Consider the following 15,077-nt stretch of genomic DNA (forward strand, 5'->3'; position numbering starts at 1 on the left):
CAGCTTCATCAGTTCTAACTGTTTGGTGGGGAAACATGGTTTATATGTGGTTACAGACCTCAGTGGGTGGGTCTGGGTAAAACTTTAAAAAACTTACAAACAACAGCACTAAATGTTTCCATACTTACCTGTGATGTTCTGGCTGACTGGGCCAGGTGTGTCTAACGACTGGCTAACGACTATGAAACTGCCGGAGGGGGACTGGTTGACAGCCCTTTGTTCTTACTGTGAGTATGTGCAAACTTCCTGGGAATGGATGGAATCACTGCATTGTATGTGGTAGAAAGATGATGTCTGAGGCCACCACCTCTGTTAAGGGAAGGTTTTTCCAGCTTAACATAGATGCTTCCTTGACTCCTCTTTCATACCACATTTCCTCCCTGTCTAAAATGTGAACATTGTTGTCCTCAAAGGAGTGTCCTTTGTCTTTGAGGTGGAGGTGAACAGCTGAGTCTTGTCCTGAGGAGGTGGCTCTCCTGTGCTGAGCCATTCTTCTGTGGAGTGGTTGTTTAGTTTCTCCAATGTACAGATCAGAGCATTCCTCACTGCACTGGACTGCATATATCACATTGCTGTGTTTCTCCCTGGGAATCTTATCCTTCGGGTGAACCAGTCTCTGTCTCAGTGTTGTCATAGGTTTGAAATGGACCGGGATGTCATGGTTGTTGAAGATCCTGCGGAGTTTCTCTGATACTCCTGATACATATGGTCGGTTGTTGTCCTTCTTCTTGTTATTACTAGGTTTTGGTGGCTTTGGTGAGTGCCCACTTGGGGTAGCCACAGGTCTGCAGGGCCTTCCTGATGTGGTGTTGCTCCTTCTTCTTCCCCTCTGAGCTGGTGGGTACAGTTTGTGCTCTGTGCTGCAGGGTCCTGATGACTCCCAGTTTGTGTTCCAGTGGGTGGTATGAATCAAACAACGGGTACTGGTCCGTGTGTGTGGAGACCGCTCTCCCCTGTGTTGCCGACCACAGTCTGCATCAGGAGAGGAATGGCTAACAGTAGCATTCATATATACTGTTGCTGCTTTAGTTATGTGAAGGTCCTTCCGCTTACACACACAGACAGTGGCATTCCAGTAAAAATGGGTATATGAGCCACAGAGCTGTACGTACCACAGGAAGATCCATACATACCAATTCCAGCAGCACATAACAATATATGAGTGACACGTGGTGCTAGGAAACGGGCATTAAATGGCACCAAAACATCCCCAAAAGCTGGCATGCCACTGTCTGAGTCTGTAAGTGGCATGAAGACAAGGAGCTGCACATAACTAAAACAGCAACAGTATATATGATTGGGATAACCCCCAGTCCCCTCTCCCCCAGAGGTGCCCCCCCCCCAATATTTTTACAGCTTCTGATGCCCCTGAGGGTCAGAATAATCACAGCTGTTTAATGGGCCTACAGAAGACCACTGTAGTGTGTGTCTTTGTGTCATTTATGATTTCACTATAACTAAAACAATGAGTTAGAATGAATGAGTTGAGAAGTTAGTTTATGCTAATGGGACACTTGGAGGGTCCGTACTACCCACATCTTTAAGGCCACTAAACAGCAAAAGCTAGTCTATGCTAATGGGACATGTCCCTCCATCATGATGTTGATGCTTTGGCTCTAAATTAGCCAACTAGCTAGCTAGTGTCTGCTAGATAGATACTTTATTGATCCCCAAGGGGAAATTCAGGAAATTTAATTGCTAACATAAGTCCGAACTTTGGATTAGAGGAAGGAACTCACACACAAACACACAGACACATGAGTATGTTAAGCTGTCACGCTGCCAGGACGCAACAATCACAAAGCAAAAAAACCATCCATTAAAAACAACACAGTTCCATCCCTTGTTTGGAACTATTGGCGTCTCCATAACCCTGAAGTTGGGTCGGCCATTTTTTTACAGCTAGAATCTATGGAGTTAAAATCAGGTGTAATTACTTTAAATGAACATGTGGAGTACAGACAATCACACTATAGTATGAAGGGTATTTTGAAGCTCTGAACATCAGTCACATTTATTGAATTGATTTCTTCTGTTTGCTGTCACAGAAACACTGAAGCTGATCAGAGAGTGAAGCTGCAGCTCAGAGCTCCTCAACATCCAGCTGTGGTACAGTCAGACTGTAGATTGATGTTGTTGTAGCTGTACTGACTGAACCTGATGACTCTTCACCTGTGTCCTCTCACAGAGAGAAGATGATGCTGCTGCTCCTCATCCTCACCTCCTCAGCAGCAGCATTTGAAGTGAAGGTGACACAGAGCTCCTGTCAGGCAGAGGAGAACCACAACATCACACTGGAGTGGACGTTCACCACAGACACCGAGACTAAGACTGAGGAGATTTTTGTCTTCTGTTTTCATTTAACCCAAAGAAAAGCCTCACTTCTGTATCGGGCCCATGACGGTGTTGAGATCTCAGAGTCTGTGGATGAAGGTTTTTCAGGAAGAGTCCAGAGTGACACAGACGCCCTCAGAGAAGGACGAATCAGACTTCATCTGTCCAGACTCAGGACTGAGGACTCTGGTCTGTATGTGTGTGAAGTGACGATAGCTTCAGTTACCCACTCGGCCCTCTGTAACCTGACAGTCTCTGGTGAGTAAGCTGCTGAGAACTGTCTGATTTCTGTTCTTCTAGCTGTAACATATAATATTCTGTACAGACAGACAGCATCAGGTTCAGTTCAAACAGTCCACATGTTCATTTAAACATCAACAAGTCTCAACTCACATTTTTGTCCTTTACAGCAGCTGCTGCTCAGACACACACTGACAGACCAGCTCTGAGTCCACCAGCAGACACAAGAGGATGGACAGGACTCATCATTGGACTCATCATTGGACTGTCAGTAGTAGTTTCACTATGTGTTGTTGTGTGTTGTTGTGTTTACATTAGAAGACAAAAACAGGGGTCCAATCTGTCATTGGAGCAAGTACCCTAAATCTAAAACTCTAGAAGACAGACAAGACTCTATGATGGACTCAAATGTGCTGAACACATGTGAAGTATGTTAAATCATAGAGAGCTAGGGGAGTCATAGGGGAGCTGCTACACACAGCATGATCAGTCTGAGCAGTATCAATATAAAACACCATCTGATCATGACCAGCTGAGGCTGATCTGTTTCTGCTCATTTCAGCAGTTGTTACTGAGGCAGCCAATCAAAACGCACTTTACCATCATGCACAAGCACATTGTCACTGTTTAGCAAGTAATATTGTACATTTTGTTTATTGAGATAATTAAGATTCTTCTCAAGACATTAATTACCGGTATCTTAATTTATAAAGATTCTTAATCTTTAATCTTAATTTTATCTGTGTGAGCAGAATTCACCTGCTGTGCATTTTCTGTATTGAGGATTACATAGTGTCAGAATACTGTAAGCTCGGCCACAGGTTTACCATGAATTGAGTTCCTCCAATAGATGCCAAGTTTTTGGTCTCATCGTTTAGGAGCTTCATTACAAGAAACAAGTGAGCATGTCTATATTCACCATTTGATTTACTTTGAACTTCGATGCATCTAATTACATCAGTAATGGTGGACATGTTATCATTTGTGTTAGTATAGAGTGCCTTCTTGCAAATGTTTGCTTCATTTATTCCGTTCAATGCCAGTGCCTTCTTCATCTTCCTTAATAATAATAATTGAAACCTTTATTAGTCCCACAATGGGGAAATTGCTCAAGGCAGCCCAACCTTCCAGTTATGGGACAACCCTGTACCCTATACCACTGCGCCACTGCTGCCCGTGTGTTTGTTTCCAATGCCAACATTTCATAGAGATATTTTATGTAATTGCTGCAGGTAATGAAGCAGTTTTGTTAAAATAGCCTAGGAGTCTATGTTAGGTTAGGCCATTGTAACCTCTGTAAGCTACATGCCAAGTTTGTTAGTGTTTTCTTGTTTGCTGTTTGTCTTTACAGAACCACACATCAATTACAAGAGACGAACAGGCACAACTGTGTTTAAGCTGGATCCAGCTTAACCCCAGTATTGATCACGGCGTTACAGCGGCTCGACGCACATTAAACACACAGGATGTATTATTGCAGACAGTCATCCACACGTTCACAGAGTTAACTCACACAGACCAGAGGTCTGCTACAGTCAGCTACACTGATCTTCTATCTACTGTCATGCTGTACGTCCTCTTCCCTGAGCATTATCAACTCGTTAGGCCAGGTAACCACGACTGTGCGCACAACTTGCAATACAACTGCATTGTCAACCTTTTGTGTGTGACGTGCTCTGCGTAGGAGGCCGTATGAGGAGTTCTGCACACACACATCTCGCGGAGTATGGTACCTCCATGCCAAAAATAACTTTTTTGGAGTATGTAACAAACTTTATTCATCATTTTATTTACTTTGCACTTTTTTTTAATTTATCATGTTTATATTTGTATAAGAAACAGAATAAAGCCCAGCAGGTGATGAAACAGTTGATTTGTGTTCGTCACTGTACAGGTTTCTGTCAGCAGGGGGCGCCACTATAGTGCCAAATCGGAGTCACAAGTTTTGAATTCCTAAGCCAGCTAACTAGCTACAGCAGTCAGGTGATACTAAAGTCACCCACAGCCAAGATGCTACAGTCTTTGCTTTGCTTAAGAATCCTCAGCACATTTTATTTTTAGTATTGATGAACTCCTGCAAAGCCAAAAATCCACAATGGTAGCTATGCTACACAGCCAGTTAGCATTAGCACAGCCAGTTAGCATTAGCACAGCCAGTTAGCATTGAATGTTTATTATGAATCCTCAGTGCATTTCCTGTGGTGTTTACAGAGCAGTCTGCTCCCTGCAGATATTCAGCGACCTCACATCACCAGACACCTGCTCTACCTTAGTCTGAACACCAATCATATGTAAAACCTGTTCAAGGACAGTACAGCTCTGTTTATTGACAATATATAAATGTTTACTGATTCACAGGTCAGAATTCAAATCCTGAGCCTGGAGCAGACCCATCAGCTGCTGGAGCTCCGTCTGAACCAAGTCTGACCTCTGACCCCCTCACCATGGTCCTCCTGCAGCAGGTGCAGCCAGCTGTTGTTTGATGATGATGCTGTGGACAACCTGGTGACTGGTGCATCCTCATGCTGACACACACAGGTCTGTATAGCAGGGAGGCGTCCCACACATAGAACTGGCCTGTTACTTCTTCAGGTTCTAACATGTTTGGAAGGTGCGGGCTGCCCGGCCAGGGAGCACCCTTCCCGGGCAGCTGGGAGCGGTCGGTGTCCCTCTCTGGGGAAATGTGCTGGAGCACTGGGGAGCTCCAAGAGCCAGGGGAGTGGGTGCCCAACCAGGACAAATGACACAGACTGCGGTCTCAGACTGAAAGTTTGATCAAACTTCATGAAACAGGCCCTACAAACAATAATAAAAATCTCCAAAAAGTATAACGATGTGACAAAAAACTTTACACCAGCTGTTGATGCCATCAAGAAGAAATGTAACAGCTGGCTGTCAGAGACTTGTCTATATATGGTAGAGTGTTGTTAAGTAAAGCAGCAGGAATGTCAAGAGCCTCTTACCTTTTGTTCGACACTAGATGGCGCCAAATATCTCTGCTCTGATTTAGATAGAATTCTATTTAATTTCATATGGAAAAACAAATCTCATAAAATAAAGAAAACAATTCTTTCGATTCCATTAGCTGAGGGAGGTTTAGATGTCTTGACCTTTACCACATTTAATCAAGTATTAAAAATAAGATTGAACAAAAACCCAAATAGTTTATGGAATATCTTCCCAAATTATGTTTTCAATAAGATGGGAGGTCTAAACTTCCTTCTACGCTGTCCCTTTAACCCCCTGGGCACCCTTCGATTTTGGCTACGTTCGGACCCCTAGGGCCCAAATGTGTACCTCTCTTAAAAGTGCTATAACAATGTCGTTTTTGTATGTTTTTGTGTTATTTTTGTCATACAAAACATAGAATTCATAAACAGTAAAACTGAAAATATGCAAGATTTGTAAAAACTGAGGTGCCAGGTAAGTCACTTGATATGAGGAATTTACAGCCTTGACTAAGTCAATAATTGATAAAAAAAAAATTGATTTTGATGCATTATTGTTATTGCAGTAATAAGCCATTATTCAAAAAACTCACACTCGGACCCCTAGGGCCCAAACGTGTACCTCACATTAAAAGAATAAATCTTTTTTTTTCATTTCTTTTCAGCAATGTCGGACCTATCCATAGATATAAAGTTTTTTATGTATTTATTCTATTTATGTCATTAAATGGATGATTTTTTTGGAAGAAAACAGAAAATACGCAATATTTTTAAAAGTACAATAACAATGTCATTCATAAAGTCAAAAATCAATTTTTTTTAAATAACTTCAGACTTAATTAGACATAGAACATTTATATATATTATATAATCATATCAATGTGTTTTGCATGTGTTTTAAGGCAAACAGTGCAGATGACATTCATAATGTGACAAATAGACACCTTTGTTCATTAGTGGGAGCATCACTTTGCAAGGGTGTAGTAGCATGGACGGAGGGGGCATGTCCCCACCAATAATTTGATCACCTCCTAAACAATAACAGATTCTCATTGGGTGCAGGAGGGGTTAAATTTCATTGGAATCTTAGGCCCCCACCAATGTCAAACGCAAATCTACACCCTTGTCACTTTACCATTTTTGGAACTCCAGTGAAATCTCCAGTTGCTGTCATCCATTTCCTCTGCTTGTTCTTCTTCCTCTTCCTCTTCCACCTCTTCCTCTTCCTCCTCTTGCTCTTCTTCTCCCTCTTCCTCCCCAGTGGTGCTGCCAAGGTCCTCCTCTGGACAAAATTCCTATGCGGATACTTCCTGGCTGTCAGAGGATGGTGTGTTTTCATCAGTGGCCTTTGGGGACCTCAAAATGGCAGCAAGTGCCTCTTCAAAATTTAATCTCCTCTTCATGGTTGATGGTGGCATGACTGGCCAGATAACACTGTACAATGTTCTTCTAGACTTCAAAGATGCACCTACATAAACATGGTGCACACATCCAATAGGAGAACGGACCCTCTGTCTGATCTATCTTTTCATCATTTGAATTTACGTGCACGCACACACATGTGCACGCACACAAGCACACACGTGCACACACACACATGTGCATTTATCGCAAGCCATTCATATCACATTTCCGCCACACTTTAAACAGCGTTTTTTACGTCATACGGAGTATGGCGTTTTCACAGTTTAACGTCATACGCCGTACGGCATTTTCCAAACGGCCACTCATAACGCCGTACGGCGTTTTCTAATATTCTAATGATCTCCGCCCCATAACTTGCAAAACGTGGTGTGTGTCCTTCAGGATAGTGTGTCAAATAACATGGAAATCAATCCAATCTGATTTAAAAAGTCAGTAAACAGACGTTCTTTTCTCTGTGATTTAAGTGTGTAAGACAAGAAGAAGAAGTAAGAAGAAAGGTGAACAAATGCTTATATATACAGTCTTCTATGATCCAGACCAAAGCGATCCTTTTTGGCACGGGAGATCGGTGATGAATTAGTGTGGTCTGACCTTCTTCTCTGCTGATAGGCTGATAAAGAGTAAACTGCAGTGGCTGAGCAAGTTATGGGGTGGAGATCATTAGAATATTAGAAAACGCCGTACGGCGTATGACGTGGAAACTGCGTTTTCTGCGGCGTACAGCGTAAAAAACGCCGTTTAAAGTATGGCGGAAATGTGATATGAATGGCTTGCCATAGTGCATGCACACACACGTGCACACACACATGTGCACACACGCACATACACACAATATATTCTCAGCAACACTAACACCACTTGTTTATCAACAGAGCTTGAGCTTTTAGACTTTGATTTAACACACACACACTCTCTTTTATATCAAGCTGAACACACCAAAACCATTTTTAAAAACTGTGAGGGAGCTGTTGGCTGTTGGCAAGCACCTCAAAAAGAGTTTGAAATGGTTAAGAAGTCAATCCCTCATAGTGTCATAGCTTTAGCCCAAAATGTACAAATTGATATTAATTAAATTGATTGTTAATTTCAGGGAATATCCCATTACCATTGAAGTATAAATCTAGTCGATAAGAAATGCACAAACAAACATATTAGAAATAATTTTGTACAAATCTCAAACCCTATATACAAGAACAGGTGGGTATAACAGATAACCTATAACAGGTGGGCCTCTTTCAGTAAAAAACAGTGGAATTCTTCTTACTACCTTATAAATACATAATTACAAATAAAGTTAAAGAATGCCTATATAAAATAACACATCAAAGATTATTTATGGCACATTTACTAAAGATGAAGTTTATACTGTAAACCTAATTAAAAGCCCTGCAAAATATTATATACACAAAATGAAATGGAATAACAAAGTGCCCTCTTGGCATAACTTTAAAGTAACAGATTTGAAAATATATTTAGCCTCCATCAATAAACTTAAACTAATAAGAAATTATTAAAAACGATTGCACTTGTTGAAAAATGTAATATTGCTGTAACTTAGCAGAATCTTTGCTTTGTTTATGTGTTGTTTATTTTATTTGTTGTTCATATTATGTTCATATGTGTACATTGTAAATGGCATTGTTACATTTACAAGAAGGCTACAGGAGCTGAGGAGGGACAGAAAGGTTCCAAAACGTGCTACACTAAATGTTAGATTTGAATAAATTGTAGAGATAAAACTCATAGAGAATAAACGTAGAAAATTGTGAAGTTATTATAGATAGAAATGTAATTTATACAGTATAAGTGTACAGTACAGTAAATATCCCTGTAGCTGTAAAGGGGGGGAAGATGAAACCGAAACCGCGGCTCCGGACTCGCAGGGTGCCGACCTGTGCTGGCTCGACGCGGTCATGTGACTATGTTGTAATTGGCCCAGCGCAGCCATATGACATACAATATACATACTCGCGATAGTAAATAATAGAGAAATGCAGCAGGGAGAGCCATTACATTTTTACCCAAGTTACATGCGCTCTTTGGAGAGATTCTGGTGAACGACATTGGACTTATTTTCTGAAACCAGGACAAGAATCAGACCACAGGTCGATGACACTCAGAGTCAGAGAGACACCAGCAGAGGATGTTGGGGTAACTATGTGCTACTTTTTTTGGCCGAGCTTTCTTGATCAGCATTTTACTGTCATTGTAGTGAATTATCCAGGTGAAGTCGTTAAGAAGGTTGAATGGAGGCAAAGAGCGGCCTTTGCCTTCTATGTTTCAGTCACTTCATTTGACAGTATAGGGGCGAGATCCCAAAGTGCCATGCCTGACTGTTTGGTGCAGGGGTCGGTAACCTGCGGCTATTCATTTAGTTTTTTCATTGTAATATTTGTTTCTTTGGAGATTGAGATGCTCTCGTGACATTAAAATAAAACTTTTAATATTTTGTCAAAACATGCGTCACGGTCGTGTCCTGTACGCAGCACCTGGGACACCGGACAGACTCGTGTTCGACAGCCTACATGGAATGACATTCCTGACACTTGGAAAAGTTTGCATTCGGAGTCCTGTCGATCTTTGGATCCTCATACTTGAACTAACTATGAACTAAGTTAAAAGTAAACGTCGCTCCAGCCTCACAGATCAGAGCTCTGAATCCTTCGTGAAAATCAAAGTGACGTCTTTCGGCCCTAAATGGACACGATACGCTGTGCAGTGAAGTTCCAGAGCAGAACTCACATTAACAGGTGAAAGAAATAATTACACAAGCTGTTATTCTGAAAATACATATTTTTATATCGGACCCTGAACGACGTGTTTCATAATTCAGGTTGACTACTGTAGCCTACGGCACACTGAAATCAAAATAACATAAAAACTGGCATTTTGTGTTCAGATAAATATTATATCTATATTAGGCCTATATATAGATTAATATTTCCTTCAATTTAGTGGTCAGATAGGCCGACCCCTGGCTTAAAATAGTCTGCTCAAGCACATATGTACCACTCATACGGCGTTTGTACCGGTGTGTTAGTGCTATGATCCGCTTCGTTGCTCCATGACACAGTTTTGGGGATGTTTTGGTGCCATTTAATGTCCGGTTTGGACTTCATCAGTTTGACAGTCAGCTCTAGCGCGTTATATCACTCGGTGTACGACTGCGTAGTGTTGTGAGATGTGTCTAGTGTGTGTGTTGAGGGCGAGACAGGGCAACACCTATTGAAGTTAGCTGGCGACCGGAGGGAAGTGTAGTTTACCCCATGTTTTATGTGCAGCACTGGCAAAAATGAAGCATCCTTCCAGGTACACCACCACCTGCATCATTCTTTGCTACAGACTCGGGGTTAGGGAGTTAGCCTCGGAGGACACCGCCCTTTAGTCCATGGGCCAGATGAGATGTCGGTACTAGGGGTGGGCGAATCGATCTAAATATCGATAGTATCGATACCAAAGTTAGGATCAGTAATTACTCGATACTAGCGTGATGAGATCGATATTTCTGTGGAAGTTTCTCTTCTATACCTTCAGCAACTTGAAGCTGGATACCATACTCCGCGGTGCACTCGTAGTGCAGACTCCTCTCTCACTCTGCTCAGTGCGCAGGCGCACTCCGCCCCTCCCCCTCCTCCTCTCTGCCGGAGCAGACAGAGCTCCTGATTGGCTGTAAAGTGCAGCTAGAATCATGGAGACAGCAGAGAGGAAGAGGAGCGCTGTTTGGAGTTATTTCACAGCGACAGACGAGAAGAAGAAACTGCTACTGTGAGGTGTGCAGGAAAGCGACCTGCCACTGTGGAAACACAACTAATTTACACAAACATAAAGCAGCAGAGCCCAAAGACCTCGAGCTGCAGAGTAAACAGAGGAGGAGGAAGAGGCAGATCCCCAAACATGAACCAGAGACAGTGGTCACTGACAAAGGCTTTACTGCAAAACACTCATAAATATCCAGGTAGATGATTTAAAGAAGTGAAGGTTTAGATTGAGTAATCTGCAGCATGAATTAATGGTGTCTTTCTGAGTGCTGTAATAAGACCTGCAATTTTAGCAGAATGACTGAACAGTCATCATATCACCAGCTGAAATAAATCTCGTTTTTCTCAAATTCCAAAATATATCTAATAATGTAATTATATAAGTTTATATAATGATATGTATTTCAGTATGATTAATATAATTATGCTTTGGTGATAACTGTTAAAGGATCTTTATTCTTCATATTTAGGCTACATGCAGGTAGGTGTTAAACTTTTATAAAAGTATCTTAGTCATGCTGTTTCACGTACATGATTCACAAAGAGCCATGGCTGTCACAAGGAGCATCGCTGACATGATTGTGAAGTTAAAATTTCAAAGTTCTGCACTTTTGTTTGCAGCTTGATTTACCTAACAAATGTTTCTTGTGTATTATTATTCTGCTATCACGATAATCTATTTAAAGGCAAAAAAGAAGGCAAAAAAATAATTATTTATGATCATGAAATTTCAAAGTAAAAGTATCGGTATCGGTATTGGTTATCGGCGATACTGGCCCTGTATTTACTTGGTATCGGATCGATATTGAAATCTTCAGTATCGCCCACCCCTAGTCGGTACCACTCAAGGTGGCAAAGGTTGCTTAAACTTTTTGAAAAGATACATGCCTGTAGTCAACATTTTGGGTATGATAGAAGTCACAGCTAAATATTATCATCAGCTGTTAAAGTTACCTTCCCCCATTGGAAAAATTCATTTTTGACATGGGTGCATATCTTGGAATTGGCCCTTGTTAAGGACATATTTAAATGTCCTATATTATTATGTTTGGTATCATTGTAAAGGAGACACTCTGGGCTTTCATTCAAGCTCTTTTAAGCTCTCTTGTGAATACTTTTAATAAGTTCAGAGGACACTGGAGCTCTTCAAACCTTTTATTACACACATTTTCCTGCCATTTCTGCCTAAATCATCTTTTGTCTTTTAGTCCTGTGGCATCAGGAAGCATGAGAGATACTGCAATACTCAGTGGTAGAGCAGGGTTGTCCAATAACCGGAAGGTCGGCAGTTCGACCCCAGCTCCTCCCTGGTCATCGTTGGCAAGGCACTTTACCCGCATTGCCTCCAGTGCACTGTATGAATGCGTATGAATGAATCGGCGGTGGTCGGAGAGGCTGTAGGCGCACCTTGGCAGCCACATCTCCATCAGTCTCCCCTTGGGGAGCTGTGGCTACCACTGGTAGCTTACCACTGCCACTGTGTGAATGTGGCGTGAAAGAATAATGCATCTCAATGTAAGCGCTTTGAGTGCCTGCCCAACAGAGCAGAAAAGCGCAATATAAGACCAATGCATTATTATTATTATTACTGGTCCGTGTGTGTGGAGACCGCTCTCCCCTGTGTTGCCGACCACAGTCTGCATCAGGACAGGAATGGCTAACAGTAGCATATACTGTATACTGTATCATATATACTGTTGCTGCATTAGTTATGTGAAGGTCCTTCCGCTTACACACACAGACAGTGGCATTCCAGTAAAAACGGGTATATGAGCCACAGAGCTGTACATACCACTGGAAGATCCATACATACCAATTCCAGCGGCACATAACAATATATGAGTGACACGTGGTGCTAGGAAACGGGCATTAAATGGCACCAAAACATCCCCAAAAGCTGGCATGCCACTGTCTGAGTCTGTAAGTGGCATGAAGACAAGGAGCTGCACATAACTAAAACAGCAACAGTATATATGATTGGGATAACCCCCCAATATTTTACAGCTTCTGATGCCCCTGTGTGTGTCTTTGTGTTATTTATGATTTCACTATAACTAAAACAATGTATGTGACATAGCGGGATTCCTCTTTGAGAAGTTAGTTTATGCACACACAGGTGTCAAAATGACTAGTTGCCTATGACTGGTTGTGTGTACACATTACAACCTTTTATGTTGCTGGATGACATCTGAAAGCACGATTATTTCTTACTAAGAATTAGGTTATATTATTTTTCTATAGGATGCAGTCATTGCACACATATGAGGGAGAACTTTGGATTAGAGGAAGGAACTCGCACACACACACAAACACACATACACATGAGTATGTTAAGCTGTCCTGCTGCCAGGATCACAATCACAAAGCAAAAAACCATCCATTAAAAACAACACAGTTCCATCCCTTGTTTGGAACTATTGGCGTCTCCATAACCCTGAAGTTGGGTCGGCCATTTTTTTACAGCTAGAATCTATGGAGTTAAAATCAGGTGTAATTACTTTAAATGAACATGTGGAGTACAGACAATCACACTATAGTATGAAGGGTATTTTGAAGCTCTGAACATCAGTCACATTTATTGAATTGATTTCTTCTGTTTGCTGTCACAGAAACACTGAAGCCGATCAGAGAGTGAAGCTGCAGCTCAGAGCTGATCCTCAACATCCAGTGGTACAGTCAGACTGTAGATTGATGTTGTTGTAGCTGTACTGACTGAACCTGATGACTCTTCACCTGTGTCCTCTCACAGAGAGAAGATGATGCTGCTGCTCCTCATCCTCACCTCCTCAGCAGCAGCATTTGAAGTGAAGGTGACACAGAGCTCCTGTCAGGCAGAGGAGAACCACAACATCACACTGGAGTGGACGTTCACCGCAGACACTCAGACTAAGACTGAGGAGATTTTTGTCTTCTGTTTTCATTTAACCCAAAGAAAAACCTCACTTCTGTATCGGGCCCATGACGGTGTTGAGATCTCAGAGTCTGTGGATGAAGGTTTTTCAGGAAGAGTCCAGAGTGACACAGACGCCCTCAGAGAAGGACGAATCAGACTTCACCTGTCCAGACTCAGGACCGAGGACTCTGGTCTGTATGTGTGTGAAGTGACGATAGCTTCAGTTACCCACTTGGCCCTCTGTAACCTGACAGTCTCTGGTGAGTAAGCTGCTGAGAACTGTCTGATTTCTGTTCTTCTAGCTGTAACATATAATATTCTGCACAGACAGACAGCATCAGGTTCAGTTCAAACAGTCCACATGTTCATTTAAACATCAACAAGTCTCAACTCACATTTTTGTCCTTTACAGCAGCTGCTGCTCAGACACACACTGACAGACCAGCTCTGAGTCCACCAGCAGACACAAGAGGATGGACAGGACTCATCATTGGACTCATCATTGGACTGTCAGTAGTAGTCGTGGTAGTTGCACCATGTATTGTTGTGTGTTGTTGTGTTTACATTGGAAGACAAAAACACCGGTCCAATGTTTCAGAGGAGCAAGCCAGTACTCCTCTTAATCTCTCTGGAATCATTACAGCTTACAGAGACTGTAAGTCTGTAAGTCCAACTGTGAGTCCAAACCTTGAAGACAGACAAGACTCTATGATGGACTCATAGCAGCATTAGGAGTTTTACCAGTTTGCATTGCTAGATGTTGTTTTATATGCCCCCCCCCCCTGTTTACAATTTTGCAGACATCATCTACAACATTGCAGAAAACACCAAAACCTTCCTGCAATGACCCAGATGTCCAGTATAACACTATACATCCTGAGGTTTCCATCAGGAGACACTGAACACATGTGAAGTATTTGAAATCATGTTAAGCAGAGCTGCTACACACGGCATGATCAGTCTGAGCAGTATCAATATAAAACACCATCTGATCATCATCAGGCTGTTTCTGCTGAGGCAGCCCATAAAATAAAATAACAGGATTCTAACCAGTTCTTCTCTAAAGCAAATTTTGTTTTCAGTTTCACATCTTACTTCTTCAGGGTCAAATGTTTTTTTTCAGGACGCTCTGGACTGGCCTTTGTTCAGCCATGGTGCCTTCAGGGAACATTGGACATGTGGTGAGTTCAAGGTAGGGCAGGAGACCTTTAAAATACACACACGCCTCCTTCTCTCGAAGCTCACCCTGAAGCCACGGCTCCCAGTCATGTGGACGCGCATTACGCGTGCACTGAAGACGAGTAGTGATGGACAGATGAAGCCCAAGAACCACTGAGGCTTAGACCAGAGACCAGTATAGACAGTATGAGTGTACAGTGCAGTAAATATCCCTGTAGCTGTAAATAGTGATGGGCTTTCGAGGCTTTGTTGAAGCTTCGACACCTGATTCAAGAAAAAGGTTCATTACTCGAGGCTTCC

At 42.1% G+C, this 15,077-nt stretch overlaps 2 long non-coding RNA genes across 2 annotated transcripts; both read left to right on the forward strand.

Annotated features, from left to right (window-relative positions):
* Positions 1-2,045: 2,045 nt before the first annotated feature.
* On the forward strand, positions 2,046-4,092 carry LOC114433177 (uncharacterized). The gene is made up of 3 exons (XR_003670343.1): positions 2,046-2,109; positions 2,189-2,592; positions 2,745-4,092. It is a non-coding gene; the product is annotated as an uncharacterized LOC114433177 (long non-coding RNA).
* A 4,780-nt stretch (positions 4,093-8,872) lies between these two features.
* On the forward strand, positions 8,873-14,612 carry LOC114433176 (uncharacterized). The gene is made up of 4 exons (XR_003670342.1): positions 8,873-9,098; positions 13,315-13,375; positions 13,455-13,858; positions 14,011-14,612. It is a non-coding gene; the product is annotated as an uncharacterized LOC114433176 (long non-coding RNA).
* Positions 14,613-15,077: the final 465 nt, after the last annotated feature.

Source organism: Parambassis ranga, chromosome 3 (assembly GCF_900634625.1).
Source record: "Parambassis ranga chromosome 3, fParRan2.1, whole genome shotgun sequence".
Taxonomy (NCBI): Eukaryota; Metazoa; Chordata; class Actinopteri; family Ambassidae; genus Parambassis; species Parambassis ranga.